The following is a 17,486-nucleotide window of genomic DNA, read 5'->3' on the forward strand; positions in this document are numbered from 1 at the left end:
TCTTCGTGGGGACATTATACAAGAAAATGAGGAATAAGATGATTAATGTTTATAATGTATAGATGTTTAAGTTTAATCAGTTCTAATGGTTAAAATGTTGTTTCTATTTTTTTCTATTGTTCAATTTTACAAATCTATACAAAACTTAAATTTAGATTTAGTGTTCAAGTACAATGTTGTTTCTATTGTTCATTTTTACAAATCTATACAAAACTTGAACATATTAAGTTATAAGGTACAAAGACAATGTTGTTTCTGTTGTCCATTTTTACAACTATACAATTTTCAAACAATTGTAAGCATCCCACATAACTTTGTCTGCTCTTTCTACTAGTGTTTTTAGGAGTTTTTCCATGTTTACAACTCTATACAAAACTTGAACTGATACTTGTATATTGTAATACACAAACATGATGTCTTTGTCAGACGGGGTCAATAAACTAGACACATTTTCAGCATTTGTTATTTTATTTCATGTTTGATAGACTACATAAATATTACATTAAAACAACAGGCATTAATAATTACAAGCAGTTTTATGTAGTTGATAAGTAAGCATAAATTAATGTGACTACTTGCGTAACTGCATATAACGCTCACAGAGCAACAGGCGACCTTCACTGTACTGGTCTGAAACAAAAGGAAGCATGTCTCAGAAATAGAATTCCCTTAGTCTAGCCACATTCTTTGCACAAAAAGCCTCATCAAAGGGGATGTGAAGCATCACCTGCTTTGAATGAGACCAAATCAATAATGTGCACGCCTTTAATTTTGTACAGAACAAGCCAATTTGAATTTGCATGTAGAAGCCGCGGGGGCCATTAGGCTGTAACTTAGGAACACCCTCTACAATCTTAACATCATATTTCTGATTTTTCATTAATTCATCCAGTGTTTCGTTAGCTTTTAGGAAAGGACATTTAATCTCAAGCAGCTCCCCTGAACTCAGAACCCCATCGGGGCTGGCTGACAGTCAGGGCTCTCCAGGACACAAAACTGTGCCATGGCGTGTTACCCTATAGCCACTGTCTTCAAGCCATTTCAGGGCCAACACCTCACCTTCCACACCATGTCTGGTAGCAGCATTCCCATGAAACCGCGGGAAGACATGTTGATGTAAGAATACTTGGGGGCTGCTTCTGACCGGCACCTTCTTGGCAGAGCTAGCTGTTATTCTCAGTCTGCGAGAGTCGTGCCAGAGGTGAGACGCACTCTGCTCCTGAGTCTGCAGCTCCAGTCTTCCCGAGTCTATTGCCACAAAAGCCTCATAGAAAGCAGAGCAGCGAGGGCAGATGTTGGCACCATCATGCTCTGTGTGGCGCTGCTGGAGGCTCCGGAAGGTTCATGGCAGGTGCTTCAGCATTTACACACTTGTGTAACAGACTTGACATGGGCAGCTTCAGATGTTTCAGTCCATTACGAAGAGCCTCTTGGGTGAGGAAAAGAGGGGTGGGAGGCAGGGGTAGATGGTGAGGCCCTACATCACGTGCTTGGAAAGCATCACTGGCCCTATGGTGGGTAAAGGAGATGTCTGTCAGCAGCTTTGGTGTGATGTTCCTTTGGGTCCCGCTATTCCATCGCCGTTGCTCATCAGTGCTGGCAACTCCTGTCAGGCCATTGGACACTGCATTTTCCACCTAAAAACATGAATTTGTAATTACAATGCATAGTTATAGCTATAACTATACCCAAATTATTTTACCTTTAACTGGTTATCAATATTATTCATGACCTTACCTTGTTCCGAGCAAGACAAGTGATTAGACTGGACGTTTCAGGGTTGTCAACTTTCATTTTTTTCAGTATGGGATTAGCAGTAAGCATACCAACAGGTTTGCACACATTTCTATGATGTCCAGTTTGTTTGGTTATGCTGTTCATCCCAGATAAAAAGTGACAAATAGATAGATAGATACTTTATTGATCCCAAAGAGGAAATTCAAGACTGCTAATGCTAGAAAATATATTAATTCCATACCACATTCTATGAATATTGACAACCCATGCTGGACCCTCCATTGGGAGTGAACAGCTAACCTACCTTTTAGATGTAGTCAGAGGCTGTACTACATACACATATATTGTTCGTATGCCAAGTAAAATAAATACTTACCAGAATTCAATTCAATGCTTCTCCATACCAAATAAAAGGTTACTTACCTGTAGCCCTTACTTACCTTAATTCTTGTAACCATGACGGGATTAGACTACTTACAAATGGTCACCAGTTCAGCAACTGTTTGTCCAAAGACAAAATATGTTAATATCATCAAATACAATCAACAAACTATGTACATTGACGGACAGAAATCCATTGGATGGGCGTACCAGCTACCATAACATGTACAAGAAAGTACTGCGATAACTCCGAGTAAAATGCGAGAAACTCGGTCTGACCAACATAGCATAGCATTATATAATATACAATACAAACAATTGTTATCCTCGTTAAGGGGAAAGAAATACCGGAGAATCGCAATGATTTAAACTTTCTGCAGCAACAGCAACGCGCACATCTTTGCATAACGCTAACGTTAATGTTAGCTAACGTTACATTAGATTCAGATTTCATTAGCCTAGTTACAGTTCTTGCAAGTTTACAGTTTCACGTCTTCTCTACTAAGTCGTCAAAATACAACTGATAATGTAATCAAATAGATGTCGGAGACATTAAATCATGCTCGCTAAAAGATACTTACCTTCCACAAAATTGCTGTTTGCAGCCAAAATTGCTGGCTACAAGACCTCCCCATGCCGGCTATACAGGTGCACCCAGTTGTCTCCACGGCTCCATCGGTCCTGGTTAACACCCATGCACTGTGGCTTGGTGTGCTTGCTTGACTGGGGTTGACTGCAGCTTTCAAAAATATGACATTGTGTTCCTTCATCTCGCAATGCACAACACGACCGACCTTCCCACTGTGTAGGTACTGATAAGCCTCTGTGCTCTTGAAGTTCTTCATGGCCGCCCCATCGACGCCCATCGATACTACGACATAATTAAAAATATCTCCATATGACACTTGAGGCCACCGCCGCATGTCATCTACCCAATCTGTGGAGATAATTAGCCTCGGGTGGCGAAGTACAATCCCTCCATCCGACCTCTTGATGCTGTTTTTTGTCTCTTCCCACGTTAGCCTCTCCATCCTAATTCGGCGGGTTTTTCAACTTAGCTATTAGCAGTAGCTAGCAGACCGGAAGTTTAAAGACAATGCAGAAGAAAAGAACGTTTAAAAATGGGCGGGGCTGCATAAGGCCAGAGACAGTTGATAAAGCTAAAGGATCTTTGCCATAGCCTAGCACTTTTAGCCATAACTAGTTAGCTCTGTGTCCTAATTGAAAGTCCCTTTAGTGCAGATTAAAGAATCCTGTAAGCATTAACGTTAATATCAAAAAAAAAAAAAAAAAATAGTTGAGCTGCCTATGTTGACCAGTTTGTCATGCAGAGAAACTTAGCTTGTCAGAGGTCTGTTTGTATAATACAGCTGTATTCATAAATCCAGTGGTGGACATTACTTGAGTACATTTACTCAATTACTGTACTTTCTGTCGCTTTTTCATGTATCTGTACTTGATTTGAGTATTTCAATTTTGTTAAACTTTTTACTTTTACTCCAGTACATTTCAGGGCCAAATATCTTACTTTTTACTCCACTACATTTTGTGACAGCTGAAGTACAGCTGAAGTTCCTTTTGGAAAAATACATGTGTACTGTACTTACATGTATATTTTCTATTAAGCGAGCTAGGCTTTAAATAATGGTGTTGCCTAACCTATGTTATGGTCATATCCACTATTTACTGTACCTTGTTGACCCCAATAATAATTCACAATATTGATGTTAATATAACAAACCTCTTGACGCCATTGAGCAAATGATAGACAATGATGGACAATCTGACATTATCAAACACAAAATAGTACAGCGGCTAAGCACCGGAATTGTTCAGTTTTTGCAGAAAGCATGAAACTTGGCACAGTTATACTACTACTACCCCTAGTGATCAAAAATTGAAATGGACCCCAACACATAGCGCCCCCTAGTGGAATCTTGAATTCAAATATGGCTACCATTCTTAATAGAATTGTTGATACAACTTCAAAATTAAACAAGATAAAAAAGTGTTTTAAGTTCTAACACTCAATTGTTAGGGTCAAGGGTCAAGCTATTGACATAATTTCCAAACAAACTTGATGTTGGCCATTTTGAAATCCAATATGGAGGATACCAAATGTGAAAATATAGACCAACTATTGTTATTCATGATAGAAATATCATTCAAAAACAATTTAAAAGTTTGAACAGTCATTTTATCACATGACAACCTCAATAATATACAAGGCATCAATTGTTGCTCAACAATTCTAGAACAATTTAAAACAATTCAAAAAGAGTAGAGTACAATAGGGAAGAGTGCATAAGTGAGTACTGTTTTTATACGGTCAAGTCAGGTGGTAAGTGCTAGAATTAGCTAGTTGTAAGTAGTGCTACTAGAGAAGATATTCTCTGAAGAGCTGGGTCTTCAGGAGTTTTTTGAAGATGGAGAGGGATGTCCCTGCTCTAGTAGGAACTGGTAGTGCGTTCTACCAACGAGGAACAACAGATGGAAAAGTTTGATTGACCTGAGCCGCATCGGGTGGCAGAGCTAGACGATGTTTGTCTGAAGAGCGCAACGGTCGGGGGGTAGCATATAATGCCTGTATGAGGGCATTCAAGTAGGTGGGAGCAGTAGGTTTAGTTGGGAGGACCAGCAGTTTGTTTTTCGAGAGGTTTAGCTGGAGGTGGTGTGCCTTCATCCATGAAGATATGTCTGAGAGGCAATCCGAGGTCCGTGTAGAGACCAAGGGGTCATCAGGTGGAAAGAACAGATAAAGCTATGTGTCATCTGCATAGCAGTGGTATGAGAAGCTGTGCGAATGTATAATCTGTCCCAAAGAAGTGGTGTGGATAGCAAAGAGAAGGGGGCCCAGTACTGAGCCCTGGGGGACCCCTGTGGTGGGATGATGAGGTGCGGACAGATGTCCAAGCCATGATACGTTAAATGAGCATCCTGTGAGGTAGGATTCAAACTGATATGGACTGGGTAATATGTTAGGAACAAAAGGATGCCACTCCGTTATTTGGGAATGAAAATTATCAATCCACAGAGGACTGAATTCAAAGACCCCCCGAAAATCTAAGTGGAAAAAATGACATGACAAGCTAGTCCATTTTGCTTGAATTTCAGCGCAGCAACTCATGATGGTACTCAGTAGTTCGTATGGCCCCGACATGCTTGATGGCATCGGGGCATGCTCCTAATGAAATGGCGGGTGGTGTCCTGGCGAATCTGCTCCCAGATGTGGACATGGCCATCACTGAGCTCCTTGACAGTCGGTGTTGCAACCTGGCGGTGTTGGATGGACCAAAATATAATGTCCCAGAGGTGTTCAATCGGATTTAAGTCAGGGGAGTGTGGGGGGGGGGGGCAGTCAATGGTATCAATGCCTTCATCCCCCAGGAACTGCCTGCACATTCTCGCTACATGTGTCCAGCCATTGTTGTGCACCAGGAGGAACCCAGGGTCCACTGCACCAATACAGGGTCAGACAATGGGTCTGAAGTTTTCATCCTGATGCCTAAGAGTAGTGAGGGTGCAGTTGTCTTGCCCGTAAAGGTGTGTGCATCCTTCCAAGGATATCCCTCCCCAGACCATCACTGGCCCACCACCAAACCAGTCATGCTGAATGATGTTGCAGGCAGCATTACATTCTCCAAGACATCTTTAAACGTCACATGTGCTCAGGGTGAACCTGGTCTCATTTGTGAAAAGCACAGGGTGTCAATGGCGAACCTGCGAATTTTGTAATCTATGGCAGATGCCAATTGAGCTGCACAGTGCTGGGCAGTGAGCATAGGTCCTTCCAGAGGCCATCGGGCCCTCAGGCCACCTTCATGAAGTCTGACAGTGTGGTCAGAGACATTCACACCAGCGGCCTGGAGGAGGTCATTTTGTAGGGCTCTGGCAGGGCTCCTACTGTTTGTTGTTGCACAAAGGAGCAGATACTGGTCCTGCTGCTGGGTTAAGGACCCTCTACCATCCTTCCCAGCTCTCCTTGAGCAACTGTTTCCTGGAATCTCCTACATGCTCTTGAGACTGCGCTGGGAGACACAGCAATCCTTCTGGCAATGGAACTTACAGTATTGGCGTGCCATTCTGGAGGAGTTGGACTACCTGTGCAACGTTTGTAGGCTCCAGGTACTGGCTTATGCTACCAGTAGTGACACTGACCCTAGCCAAATGTGAAACTAGTGAAAAATCAGTCAAGGAGGATAAAGATGGAAAATGTATCATTTGCCACCACCTCTAACATTCCTGTTTTTACAGACCTATCTCCCTTCTTCCTTTCTTGTCAAAGTGTTTGGAGAAAATGGTCTTCAAGCAAGTCTTGGACTTACTATATCAGAACAACCTGCTAGACCTTATGCAGTCTGTTTTCAAGAGTCATTCTACTGAAACTGCTTTTCTGTCTGTGACCGAAGCATTGACAGTAGCTAAGTCCTTATCTAAGTTGCTAAGTCATTAGTATTCATTCTACTAGACTTATCTGCAGCCTTCGATACTGTTAACCATGACATTCTCCTTTCTAAACTATCTGAACTGGAATGTCTAGGAAAGCCCTTGACTGGTTTAAATCCTACCTTAAAGGGCACATGACCTCACCACAGGTGTGCATCAGGGATCAGTATTAGGGCCCCTACTTTTCTCTATTTACACACTTCCTTGGGTGAGACCATTCGCTCCCATGAATTTGATTATCACTGCTATGCGGACGATACTCAACTTTACCTGTCTTGAGCTTTTAGTGTTTCCACCAGACTTGGCGCTGAACGCACTAGCAAGTGTCCTAAAAGTGCTGGTTCACTGACTGGCATGAGCCCTAATGTGTCAGGAGGGAGCTAAACTCATAAGGTATTACATATTTAAATTAGCTTCATTGACAGGCATAATCATTTTATGGGATGCAAAATATTAAACTACAATAAAACAAAATAGACCTTTTCAAACAATCACTATAAGCCTTAAAAGAAACGTTAGCATATGCTAATTGGCCCCACCCACCTCAATTGAATTAGGCTAACAGTAGGATGTGTTGGACTGGGTTATGTACTAATTTATCTAACTATGACTGGGTGTATGTACTAATTATGACCGCCGCGCAGCGAAGCGGTCATATAGGTTTAGTCAGATTTTTTTTTGTGTTTTTTTTCCTTCTTTTCGTGATGCCCAAATTTCCGTCAATGATTCGCGGGACACTGAAAGACCGGGGTACACGAAACTTGGTGGGCATGTAACCCCACATGGATAGCATGGAACCATCATTTTTTGTTTTGATCTGTAGCCCCCCCACTGGACTGGACCCCCCGAAAGGAGGGTAGGGCAGACACAGTTTTCTGTGAATATCTCGAAAACCGTAGGGTTTAGGAGGACCTTTTTTTTTTTGTATGTTGATCTCAACGGGCCATGTCAACCCATTCCATAACCACTCATTTCATGTATAGCGCCACCTAGTTAAACACAAAAAAGTAAAAATGAGGTGTTGTAATTGAAGGTATCTGTGACCTAACATAGTCAAAACTGCACGGAATTGGAAGTGTAGGATCATTATGACACCCTCTGTATGCACGCCAAGTTTTGTGGAATTCCGTTCATGGGGGGCCACACAATAAATTAATTTATGTTACTATACACCAACTGGCCTGTAGGTGGCCGGAGACAGTTTTCTGTGAATATCTCGAGAACCGTAGGGCCTAGGAGGTCCACCTTTTTTATGTATGTTGGTCTTAAGGGGGCATGTCAACCCATTCCATTACCACTTATTTCATGTATAGCGCCACCTAGTTAAAAATTAAAAAGCAAAAAATTAGGTGTTTTCATCACAATATCTCTGGCTGACAAGGTCAAAACTGCACAAAATTAAAAGTGTAGGATCATTATGACACCCTCCGAATGCATGCCAAGTTTTGTGTACTTTTGTTCATGGGGGGCCTAACAATAAAATAATTTATGTGTACATTTAGTGACGTACACCAACAAGGATTCCCGGGACACTGAAAGACCGGGGTACACAAAACTTGGTGGGCATTTTTCGTTTTGATCTGTAGCCCCCCCGCTGGACTGGACCCCCCGAAAGGAGGGTAGGGCAGACACAGTTCTCTGTGAATATCTTGAGAACTGTAGGGCCTAGGATGACCAATTTTTTTCTTATGTTTGCCTCCAGGGGTCATGTTAACCCATTCCATGTGCACACATGTGCATAAACAGATACACACTCACACACATATATTTACAGTAATCATACATATGACACATACTCACACAGTAGACATATGTACGCATGTACTGTATGCACATGCACAAACACACATACGCAGGCAAACACACAAGCACGCACACACACACCCACACCCACACCCACACACATAAACATAAACATGTACACGCACACATGCACACAATTCTAGCCTGGCGAGCCAGACCCACATTAAAATGTAGGGTCTGGGCACTCACCGTTCACAGTGCTCAGTCCGAGGGGCGGGATAATCAGTTGTCGCTGCACGCAATAGGACGCAATAGGATATTTGTTTTCAAGTAGCAGGGAATTCAAGCCAAACCGTTTCAACTCTGCCATCAATCATTATGTTAAGCCCACCAAACGACTCTATACACGATTTCAATGTCCTGATTAAGTTTCGATTTCTGGAGCTCACAAGCCAACGGAGAGTTGCTAGACTAGCCCTGGCAGCAAATGTAATTTGCTGCCGCTAGGGGTGCGTCTAGATTTCTAGGCTAACACAATTCAAGAATTTATCAGAATTATGAACAGGCAAGATGGGGGTGGGGTTGTATAAAATGAATTTTACATGTGAAATCTATGAACTAATCATGTTTTGGTACTTGTTGTCTAGCAGATACCAGTGAGAATTGAGTGTGGATAATGCAATTTAGTGAGACAGTTAGAATCATATAGTCAAAGTCAGAGTCAAAGTCAAAGTCAAAGTCTGCTTTATTGTCAATTTCTTCACATGTCAAGACATACAAAGAGATCGAAATTGTGTTTCCTACTATCCCACGGTGGAGACAAGACATATTTTACCAATTAGGTCCACAGACAAACATAACATTCAAGTAAACAATATAAAAAGTAAAAATAAGAAGGCACATACAATGAAGAAATAAGAGCAGCAAAATTTGGTAGAAATTGTGCAATTGTGCATACAGTAGACAGTCAATATAATACACAAGTGGAGTAGTGCAAGTGGAGTAGTTCAAGGCAGCCATTTTGGGTCTAAAAGTCCAGGATGTTATGTAGCTGAGGGTGGAGGGGGAGAGGGGAGAGAGTTCAGGATCCCAACAGCCTGGGTGTATGAAGCTGTTGGTGAGTCTGGTGGTGCGGGAGCGCAGGCTTCTGTACCTCTTCCCAGAGGGCAGTAGATCAAACAAATTGTGAGCGGGGTGACTTGCATCACTCACAATTTTGGTCGCCTTGCGGGTGAGGTGGGCGGTGTAAATGTCCTTCAGGGAGGGGAGAGAAGCACCAATAATCCTTCCAGCTGTGTTCACTATGCGCTGCAGGGCTTTCCTGTTGTATTCAGTGCAGCTTCCGCCCCACACAGCGATACAGCTGGAGAGGATGCTCTCAATGGTGCCTCGGTAGAATGTGGTCATGATGGCTGGTGGAGCACTTGCTCGCCTGAGTTTCCGCAGGAAGTACAGGCGGCGCTGAGCTTTCTTCGCCAGTGATGCAGTGTTGGTGGGACAGGAGAGGTCTTCACTGATGTGCACCCCCAGGAATTTGGTGCTGCTCACTCTCTCCACCACAGCACCGTCAATGGTCAGTGGCAGGTGTTGGGTGTGACCTCTACGGAAGTCAACAACAATCTCCTTGGTCTTGCTGACGTTCAGCAGGAGGTTGTTGTCCCTGCAACACGTGCTCAGAAGGTCGACCTCCAACCTGTATTGAGTCTCGTCGCCCTTGGTGATGAGACCCACCAGAGTTGTGTCATCAGCAAATTTCACTATGTGGTTGTTGCTGTAGGTTGCAGTGCAGTCATGCGTCAGCAGGGTGAAGAGCAGCGGACTTAGCAAGCAGCCTTGGGGGGCCCCCGTGCTCAGTGTGATGCTGCTTGAGATATTGTTGCCAACACGTACTACTTGAGTAACCTGGCTCGCCTAGCTCCACTCATCCATCTGGAACCGATCCATTGAAGTGTTGCTTCAGAAGGCTGGGCCTAATCAAAAAATGCTTGCATATGATTGAATAAGCCACTTGTCCGTCATCTATTGACGTGCTACTTCAACCACTCACATCGAAGCCAACCCGCGGACGCTTAATAACAGACTCACAGTCGCTTCTACGCTTATGTCACATCTATGAAACTCCCGCCCAAGGCCCTGATTGGCTAAACCATAAAGTTGGTTGGAGAAATCACTCTCAATGGAAGAGGTCCCAGATGGATGTGAGTGAAGCTAGGCGGAGCTAAGCGGAACGACATTCATCTGGCTAGGGTCAGGTTACTACTTGAGGCCTCTGACAGAGGAAGTCCAGTAGCCAGTTGCAGAGGTAGGTACTGAGTCCCAGTTTGTTAAGTTTGCAGATGAGTTGTTGTGGTATTATGGTGTTGAATGCAGAACTGAAGTCTATAAACAGCAATCTCACATATGAGTCTCTTTTTTCCAGGTGGGTGAGGGCTGGGTGGAGGGCAGAGCAGATTGCATCCTCTGTGGACCGTTTGGCTCGGTATGCAAACTGGAAGGGGTCCAGGGTGGGGGGAGAATGGATTTGATGTGTGACATGACAAGCCGCCAAAGCACTTCATGATGATGGGTGTCAGTGCCACGGGCGTAGTCATTGAAGCAGGATGGAGCAGTTTTCTTCGGCACAGGTATGATGGTAGCAGCTTTGAAACATGATGGGACGATGGCTTGCTTCAGGGAAGTGTTAAAGATGTCTGTGAAGACATCCTTAAGCTCCTCAGCGCAGTCCTTCAGCCATCTAACCTGAGATGTTGTCTGGGCCTGCTGCCTCCACGGTGTTGATAGCAGCAAGTGTCCTCTTCACGCTGTCGGCAGAGAGGCACAGGGGCTGCTCGTGTGGAGGGGGAGGGGTCTTCTGTGGGCAAGTGCTGCTTTGTGCTTCAAAGCAGCAAAGAAACGGTTCAGATTGTTGAGCAGAGGGATGTTGCTCTCACAGCTCTGTGGCTGGGCTTGTAGTCCGTGATGGCCTGAATGCCCTGCCATAGGCTTTGTGCGTTCCTGCTGTCTTTGAAGTGGGTGGTTATCTTGTGAGTGTATTCCTTTTTGCTTCCTTGATGCCACGGGACAGGTTGGCTCGCTGTTCTCATGCCAGCTTCATCCCCAGCTCTGTAGGCTTTGTCTCTGGCCCTCAGCAGCCTGAGGACATCCCCCTGTTAGCCATGGCTTCCAGTTAGCCCGAGTGATGATGATGTCTTTTGTGTGGGTCACATCATCAATGCACTTGGTGATGTAAGAGGTTACAGTGTCTGTGTACTCCTCTATGTCTGTCTGATTGTTGTAAGTGGCTGCCTGCTTAAACATGTCCCAGTCTGTTGTGTCAAAGCAGAGCATCAGAGGCTCCCTCAGACCACACTTTTACCTGCTTGCGAACCCGGTTTGTTTGCTTTCACTCTTTGCCTGTGGCGCGGCATTAGCATAACAGTGACAAGTCCAATGTGGGGGAGGGGTGGCTTTGTATGCTCCTTTGTGTGTAGTGTAGACCAGGTCCAGGATGTTGTCTCCTCTTGTTGGAAAATCAACATGCTGGTGTAGCTTTGAAAAAAAAACAGTTTTAAGGTCTGCATGGTTAAAATCTCCAGCCGAAGATGGTGAAACCGCCTGGGTGTGCCGCTTGTTGTTCACTGATAGCCTGGTACAGTTCACTAAGAGCCGCGGTTCCTATCGCTGTTATTGTTGGTAGGCGGGATGTATACCGCTACTAGCAGAATCGCAGTAATTTCCCTTGGCAGGTAAAAAGGACGGCACTTTATGATCATAAACTCCGCCAGTGGTGAGCAGTGTTTGCATACTACTACAGTGTCCCGGCACCATTCGTCACGGATGTAAACACAGATTCCTCCTCCTTGTGATTTTCCACCCTTTACAATGGCCCGGTCTGCTCGATAGCATGCTAGCTGCTCCAGTTGTACAGCAGAGTCCGGAATGTTGTCATTTAACCAAGTCTCAGTGAATACGAGCACACAGCAGTTACTCACTGTTCGGTTCGTTGATCGTTGATATAGGCCTTTCAGCGTGATTTATTTTTGTGGAAAAAATGTGCTGGACTGGGCGGCGGTCATATTTTGTATCGCTCTGCGGTACATCTAGTTAGTATACTGATTAGTTTACAAATGTATCTTTTATGTTATATTAACTTGTCATTTACTTATTGGAGATCACATGTGCCCTAAAACCCCTCTGTAAAACAACTGAAGTGGCATTCACTGAGGTGTTGAAGGAGCCATCATGCCGTCCACACAACTGGATAACCTGCCTTAATAAGAAACAGAATAACTGTTCTCCATTACCATAGTTGCCAAAGGAATAATTAAGTAGACTTGCGCATATTATTTGTTGATGCAGGAATTAAAAAAAGGTGTGTGTATGAGTAGATGTTGAGCATGGCCTCATGCTCTCTTTAGGTTTCGCTCTGAAGATGAGATTTACACACTCTACTCCCAGAATTTTGTTTCACATTCTTTTTGTTAAGGTTGTGTTTTGTAGTTTGATATTAATACATGTGCTTATTTTACAATTAATTTATATTAGAAGTATATTCCATTAACTTCGGTTATGGTTTGCTTTATGGCCTGTTGCCTTTTCAGTGTGTAAAAGCATTTGAAAATGCTACGAGTGCAGTTAAGAATAAACAGATACAATAAAATAAAAACAAAGAAAATAGAGATGAATAGACATGATTACCAACCAAAAGTGCATTGAGGTATTCAGTAAAATCCCAGATGTGGGGTAGGAACAAAAGTGCAAGTCATGGCAAGATTGACATTTAGACTGGAACAAAAGCCAAATTGTTCAAGATGTTTATTGCCAAATTCCATGTCAGTGGCATTTCACAAAAAACAACTACATTTAATCACAAAGTTATGTAAGTATTTTCAAGTGGGTTATGCATTTGCAAACATGTGAATTCTTGAATTATTCATTTGCAGGTCCAATCAAATTAAGAAAATAAAATTTTGGGTTATTGTTTATATATCCTCCTACCCCTGTAGGTAAGCAATAGTGAACTAGATGTACCGCATAGCGGTACAAAATATGACTGAGAGTAAAGAGATTCTGTCTTTTTTCTCTTTGGGGAGAGATGAAGAGAATTCTTCGGTATCTAAAATGATGCCGAGGAATTCGAGTCTGGATAAGGGACCGCACGTCTTCTCTTCTGAGAGTGGGACTCCCAGTTTGTTGAATACGTCAATTAGCGTAGAGATGCCTAGGGCCGGTGGGTAGGAATGGGGGATAACTACTAGAAAGTCATCCAGAAGATGAACGAGAAATGGGAGCTTATAGTTATTTAGGAGAATCCAGCACAGGGCTTCTGATAGCGTATCAAAAATCAAAAAAGGTGAGGCGAACTGCAAAATAGTATCTCCTATGCCATTTGACTCCGAAGAGGTGCCAGAATTCGAGATCAATGGGCATGACTTTGAAGGCTGAGGTGATGTCCGCTTTAGTTAGCCAGCAACGTCTACCTGCCTTTTTGATCAGAGCGTCGTCGACGGAGTGGTAGTGCAGCGAGAACTCTTCTAGTGGAATCAGACTGTTAATGCTGGGAGTGGTACTATTCTGCGGAGCTGAGAGGTCGATGATAAGTCTCTTTTTTCCTGAGTATTTGCGCCAGTAGCTACGCCTATGGGGTTGATCCTGTAGACTGGGAATGGAGGCTTGGTGAACGGACCGATCATAAAACCAGATTCAACCTCTTTGCTTAGGAGTGAGGTGACTACCTCCGGATCTTTGACTGCAGATTGTAGGTTTTTACAAACGAAAGACTCTGTAGGTCTTGCTAAAACACCTGGATGGAACCCATGCGTCAACCCCAAAGTCAAATAGTCGCAAAATTCCCTATTTGGATTGGACTGAAGTTCTGAATGGAGAGCAGAAACAATGATTGGAGTAGAGAGGTACTTTTTAAACTTTTTATTTATGTTCTTGAGTGCGGAACAGACTGACTTGGCATGGGCGCCTGCGCAGTAGCTGCAAACGCGGAGGTAACGGCAGGAGGATTGGCTTACACTGAGCCGGGTTAAATTTTCGGCAGATTTCGACCTTTCCAGGAACGCCGCCTCTTCTCTGGCTTCTCCTGCCGAGCATCGGGATGCGGGGAACATAGGATGAGGATTTAGGGGCTGTGGAGCTGGTGCTGGGGAGTTGATGGTGGGGGTTGACTAGTGGACACTCGGCCGCCTACCGCGGACTAGGGGCTATTGCAGAGGGGACAAGATGGCTTAAGTCCCAGAAAAACGCGGTTATGGAGCTCCATATCGCCGCCCCAGTAGGGGTTTTGGTTCCAGAGGCCAATTCTGGCAGCGATTTAGCTGAAAACAGCCGGTGATAAGTGTAGAAATGAGCTCCCCCGTGGGATACCGCTAGACCGGGCGATGATGGCCAGGTAGTCGTTTCAGCTCTTTAAGGCCGGGCTGGGGAACGAAACAGATGACTTCCGTAGTAAGTAAACGCCACGGTGAACTCGGAAATGACAGGGTTTTGATGCTGGGCCAGAATTTTTAGAGAAAACCAGTTCGCCCAGAAACTAGATCCCCGAGAGGGAATGAGAGGGAATAGGAAGGGAGGGAAGAATGGTAGAAAGGTCTACGTCTGCACCTGACAAGATGAGGTTCCTGGTGGACGCTGTGACGGGTGGTGGTTCGAATGCTGCAGCGTGAGGAGGCGGTGGCAGGGCCTGTGCTGTGGCTAAAGAATAGTTATGCAGCCGGAACGGGACGTCGTGGTCCGAAGCACTCGCTGAGTGCTGATGATGACCCGCTGCTGCGGGCTGGTCTAGCGCGGGGCTGGAGAAGAAATGGGAAGGGAGAAAAGGAGGGAGGGAGGGAGCGGTCGCTGACGCGACCGGAAGTGGAGCAACCTGTGACAGGGTCGCGGGAAGTGGGACGGGGAGGGAGAGAGGGTTAGGGGGGAATAGCGACGCTGTCGCTATCGGCGCCGGCTGAGACCAGGTGCTCGCTAACTCGTAAGAGAGATGGGGAGCTAGCGAGGTGAATCTTCTAACTGACACTTGGTGAGTTGAGGCGTGCAGTACAGACGTGGCTCCCGGAATGGAAAGGGGAGGGGGAAAAGGGGGGAGTGAGGGAGCAGTCGTCGGAACGACTGGAGGTGGGGCAGCCCTGGACCGAGTCCTGGCTAGGGAGGTGGATGGGGAGGGAAAGAAGGGTGGGGGAGTAGCGACACTGTCGCTACCGGAGCCGTCTGGAGAAGTGGGGTTGGACCCGAAATCTGGGCGGAGATGCGGGCGGGAAGAAAGTCGGGCGGAATGGGCCTGAGAGCTGGCGTGGCTGTGGCTGAAGCAGCGGAATGATGCGCTCTGGAAGCGTGTGGTGCGGAAGGTTCTGTCGGGCGAGCCCGGTTCATGGGTGGCTGGTGGTGTGTGCTTCGGCCCAGCTGAATGGCCGGGGAAAGAACCGGCTACGGATGCCAGAAAGAGCAGCCTGCTTCCTGGTCCGGGAGGAAAAACAAAGTGAGGGAGCCGGGAGCTTAAAGGACCGGCTATCCGACTGGCGTTAGCAGGCGGAGGAGATGGAACTTCCTATCCGACCTACGGAACGCCGGCGCCGCTGAATGGAGAGTGCTGGGCGGATGCAGCCACTGTCCAGTGGGTAGGGTCATCGCTTGCTGGCGCTGGGTCCTGGTGCTGCCGCGAAGTTGAGGCTGCTGAGCGGGAAATACTGCACCGCGACGGGGCAGGAAAGGAGCACCTTCTGGCGACCCTGTGTCCTGGGTTCCTACGCTGGCGGCGCAGGGGAACGATAGGATTATTTTCACCGGGCGGAGGGCCCTGGGTGTCGGGTGTTGGCGGGACGAAGTTGTCCTCCAGATCGCTGGAAGAGGCGTGGATTTCCAGTTCCATGTTTGTCTTTGGCAAACGATACACGGACTGGTTGATTTCGCGAACGTCGGAGCATGTGACGTATGGAAAAGGAGGTCGGCTTAAATAGGCCTACCCTGCGGCGGCAGTGGGTGAGTTAATTGCTGTCAATCACCCCGAAGGCTCCACCCGAACTTTGTTTAGAAAACATTAACTGTAAGTTCAAATAGACATGTTTGTGATGCTGCACTTTGTTGTTTAATAAAGCTTTACAACACGATGTGTCGGCGTTGGAAGTGTCAGGTTATCTGTAGTAGGCTAGGCTACATGCGCTGGACCATGAATATGCCACCAAATAAATAAAACTAAATAAACTCCACGTGGGTCTCGAATCACTACTAAATTAAACTGCTTGCATGATAACCTGACATTTACCTGCTTGCGCCATCTAGTGGACAAACGACTACTTATCGCCAATACTGGAAATGCAGCCATGATGATGATGATGAATATTTGGCTTCCTTTTAATCCTACTGAATTTGTCATTTGTATCGGCCATTCTAATACCGATAGTATGTGCGTACCTGTGTGTGTGTGCATGTGTATATGTGTGCACCGCCATCTACAGGCCAATGAGTGTACAGTCACTAAAAGTACACATAACCTAAATGTTTTTAGACCCCCCCATGGATGAAATTCTACGAAACTTGCCATACCCCCAGGGAATGCCAGGTCAATTATACACATAAAATTTGGTGCAGTTCTGAACATCTTAACTGAAGATAGGGGTGATTAAAGCAGAATGATATTGCATTTTCATTTTTTACCGGAGGGGTGCAAATCACAAATGAGTGATTATGGGCCAGGTTGATGTGGGCCCTTGAGACCAACATACCATAAAAGATTCTTCATCCTCAGTGCCACGGTTCAGGTAGTTATTTAGGAAAAACGAGTGGCCCCCGGGGATGAAACAAAATTTTTCCGTAAAAGTCTAGTGGGGCTACATACCCACCAAATTTCATGTGCACCGGTGTTTCGGTGTCCCGGATATCGTTGACCAAAAATTCAGGAAGTAGATGACGCTTCGCTAGCGGTGGTCATAATAAAGAACTAAATAAAAAAAAAAATTCTATCATGACTCGTAAAGTCTACAAGAGATTGAAGGCAGTTGAAAAGAACAATTGCATTTGACATTAAATACATGAATGGTTAAATGTCAAAGTTAATTTGACAGAGGGTGCCGCCTTTATTGGCAAAATCTCCTGGCACCCTAACTTGTACCCAAGGCTATAACGAGTTGAACAAGAATCAATGTTGTGCACATATCAAAAGATCAAGTGATGCCAGCCTCAGTGGTAGTATTTCTGCA

The sequence above is a fragment of the Alosa alosa genome, chromosome 19 (assembly GCF_017589495.1).
Source record: "Alosa alosa isolate M-15738 ecotype Scorff River chromosome 19, AALO_Geno_1.1, whole genome shotgun sequence".
NCBI classification, from domain to species: domain Eukaryota; kingdom Metazoa; phylum Chordata; class Actinopteri; order Clupeiformes; family Clupeidae; genus Alosa; species Alosa alosa.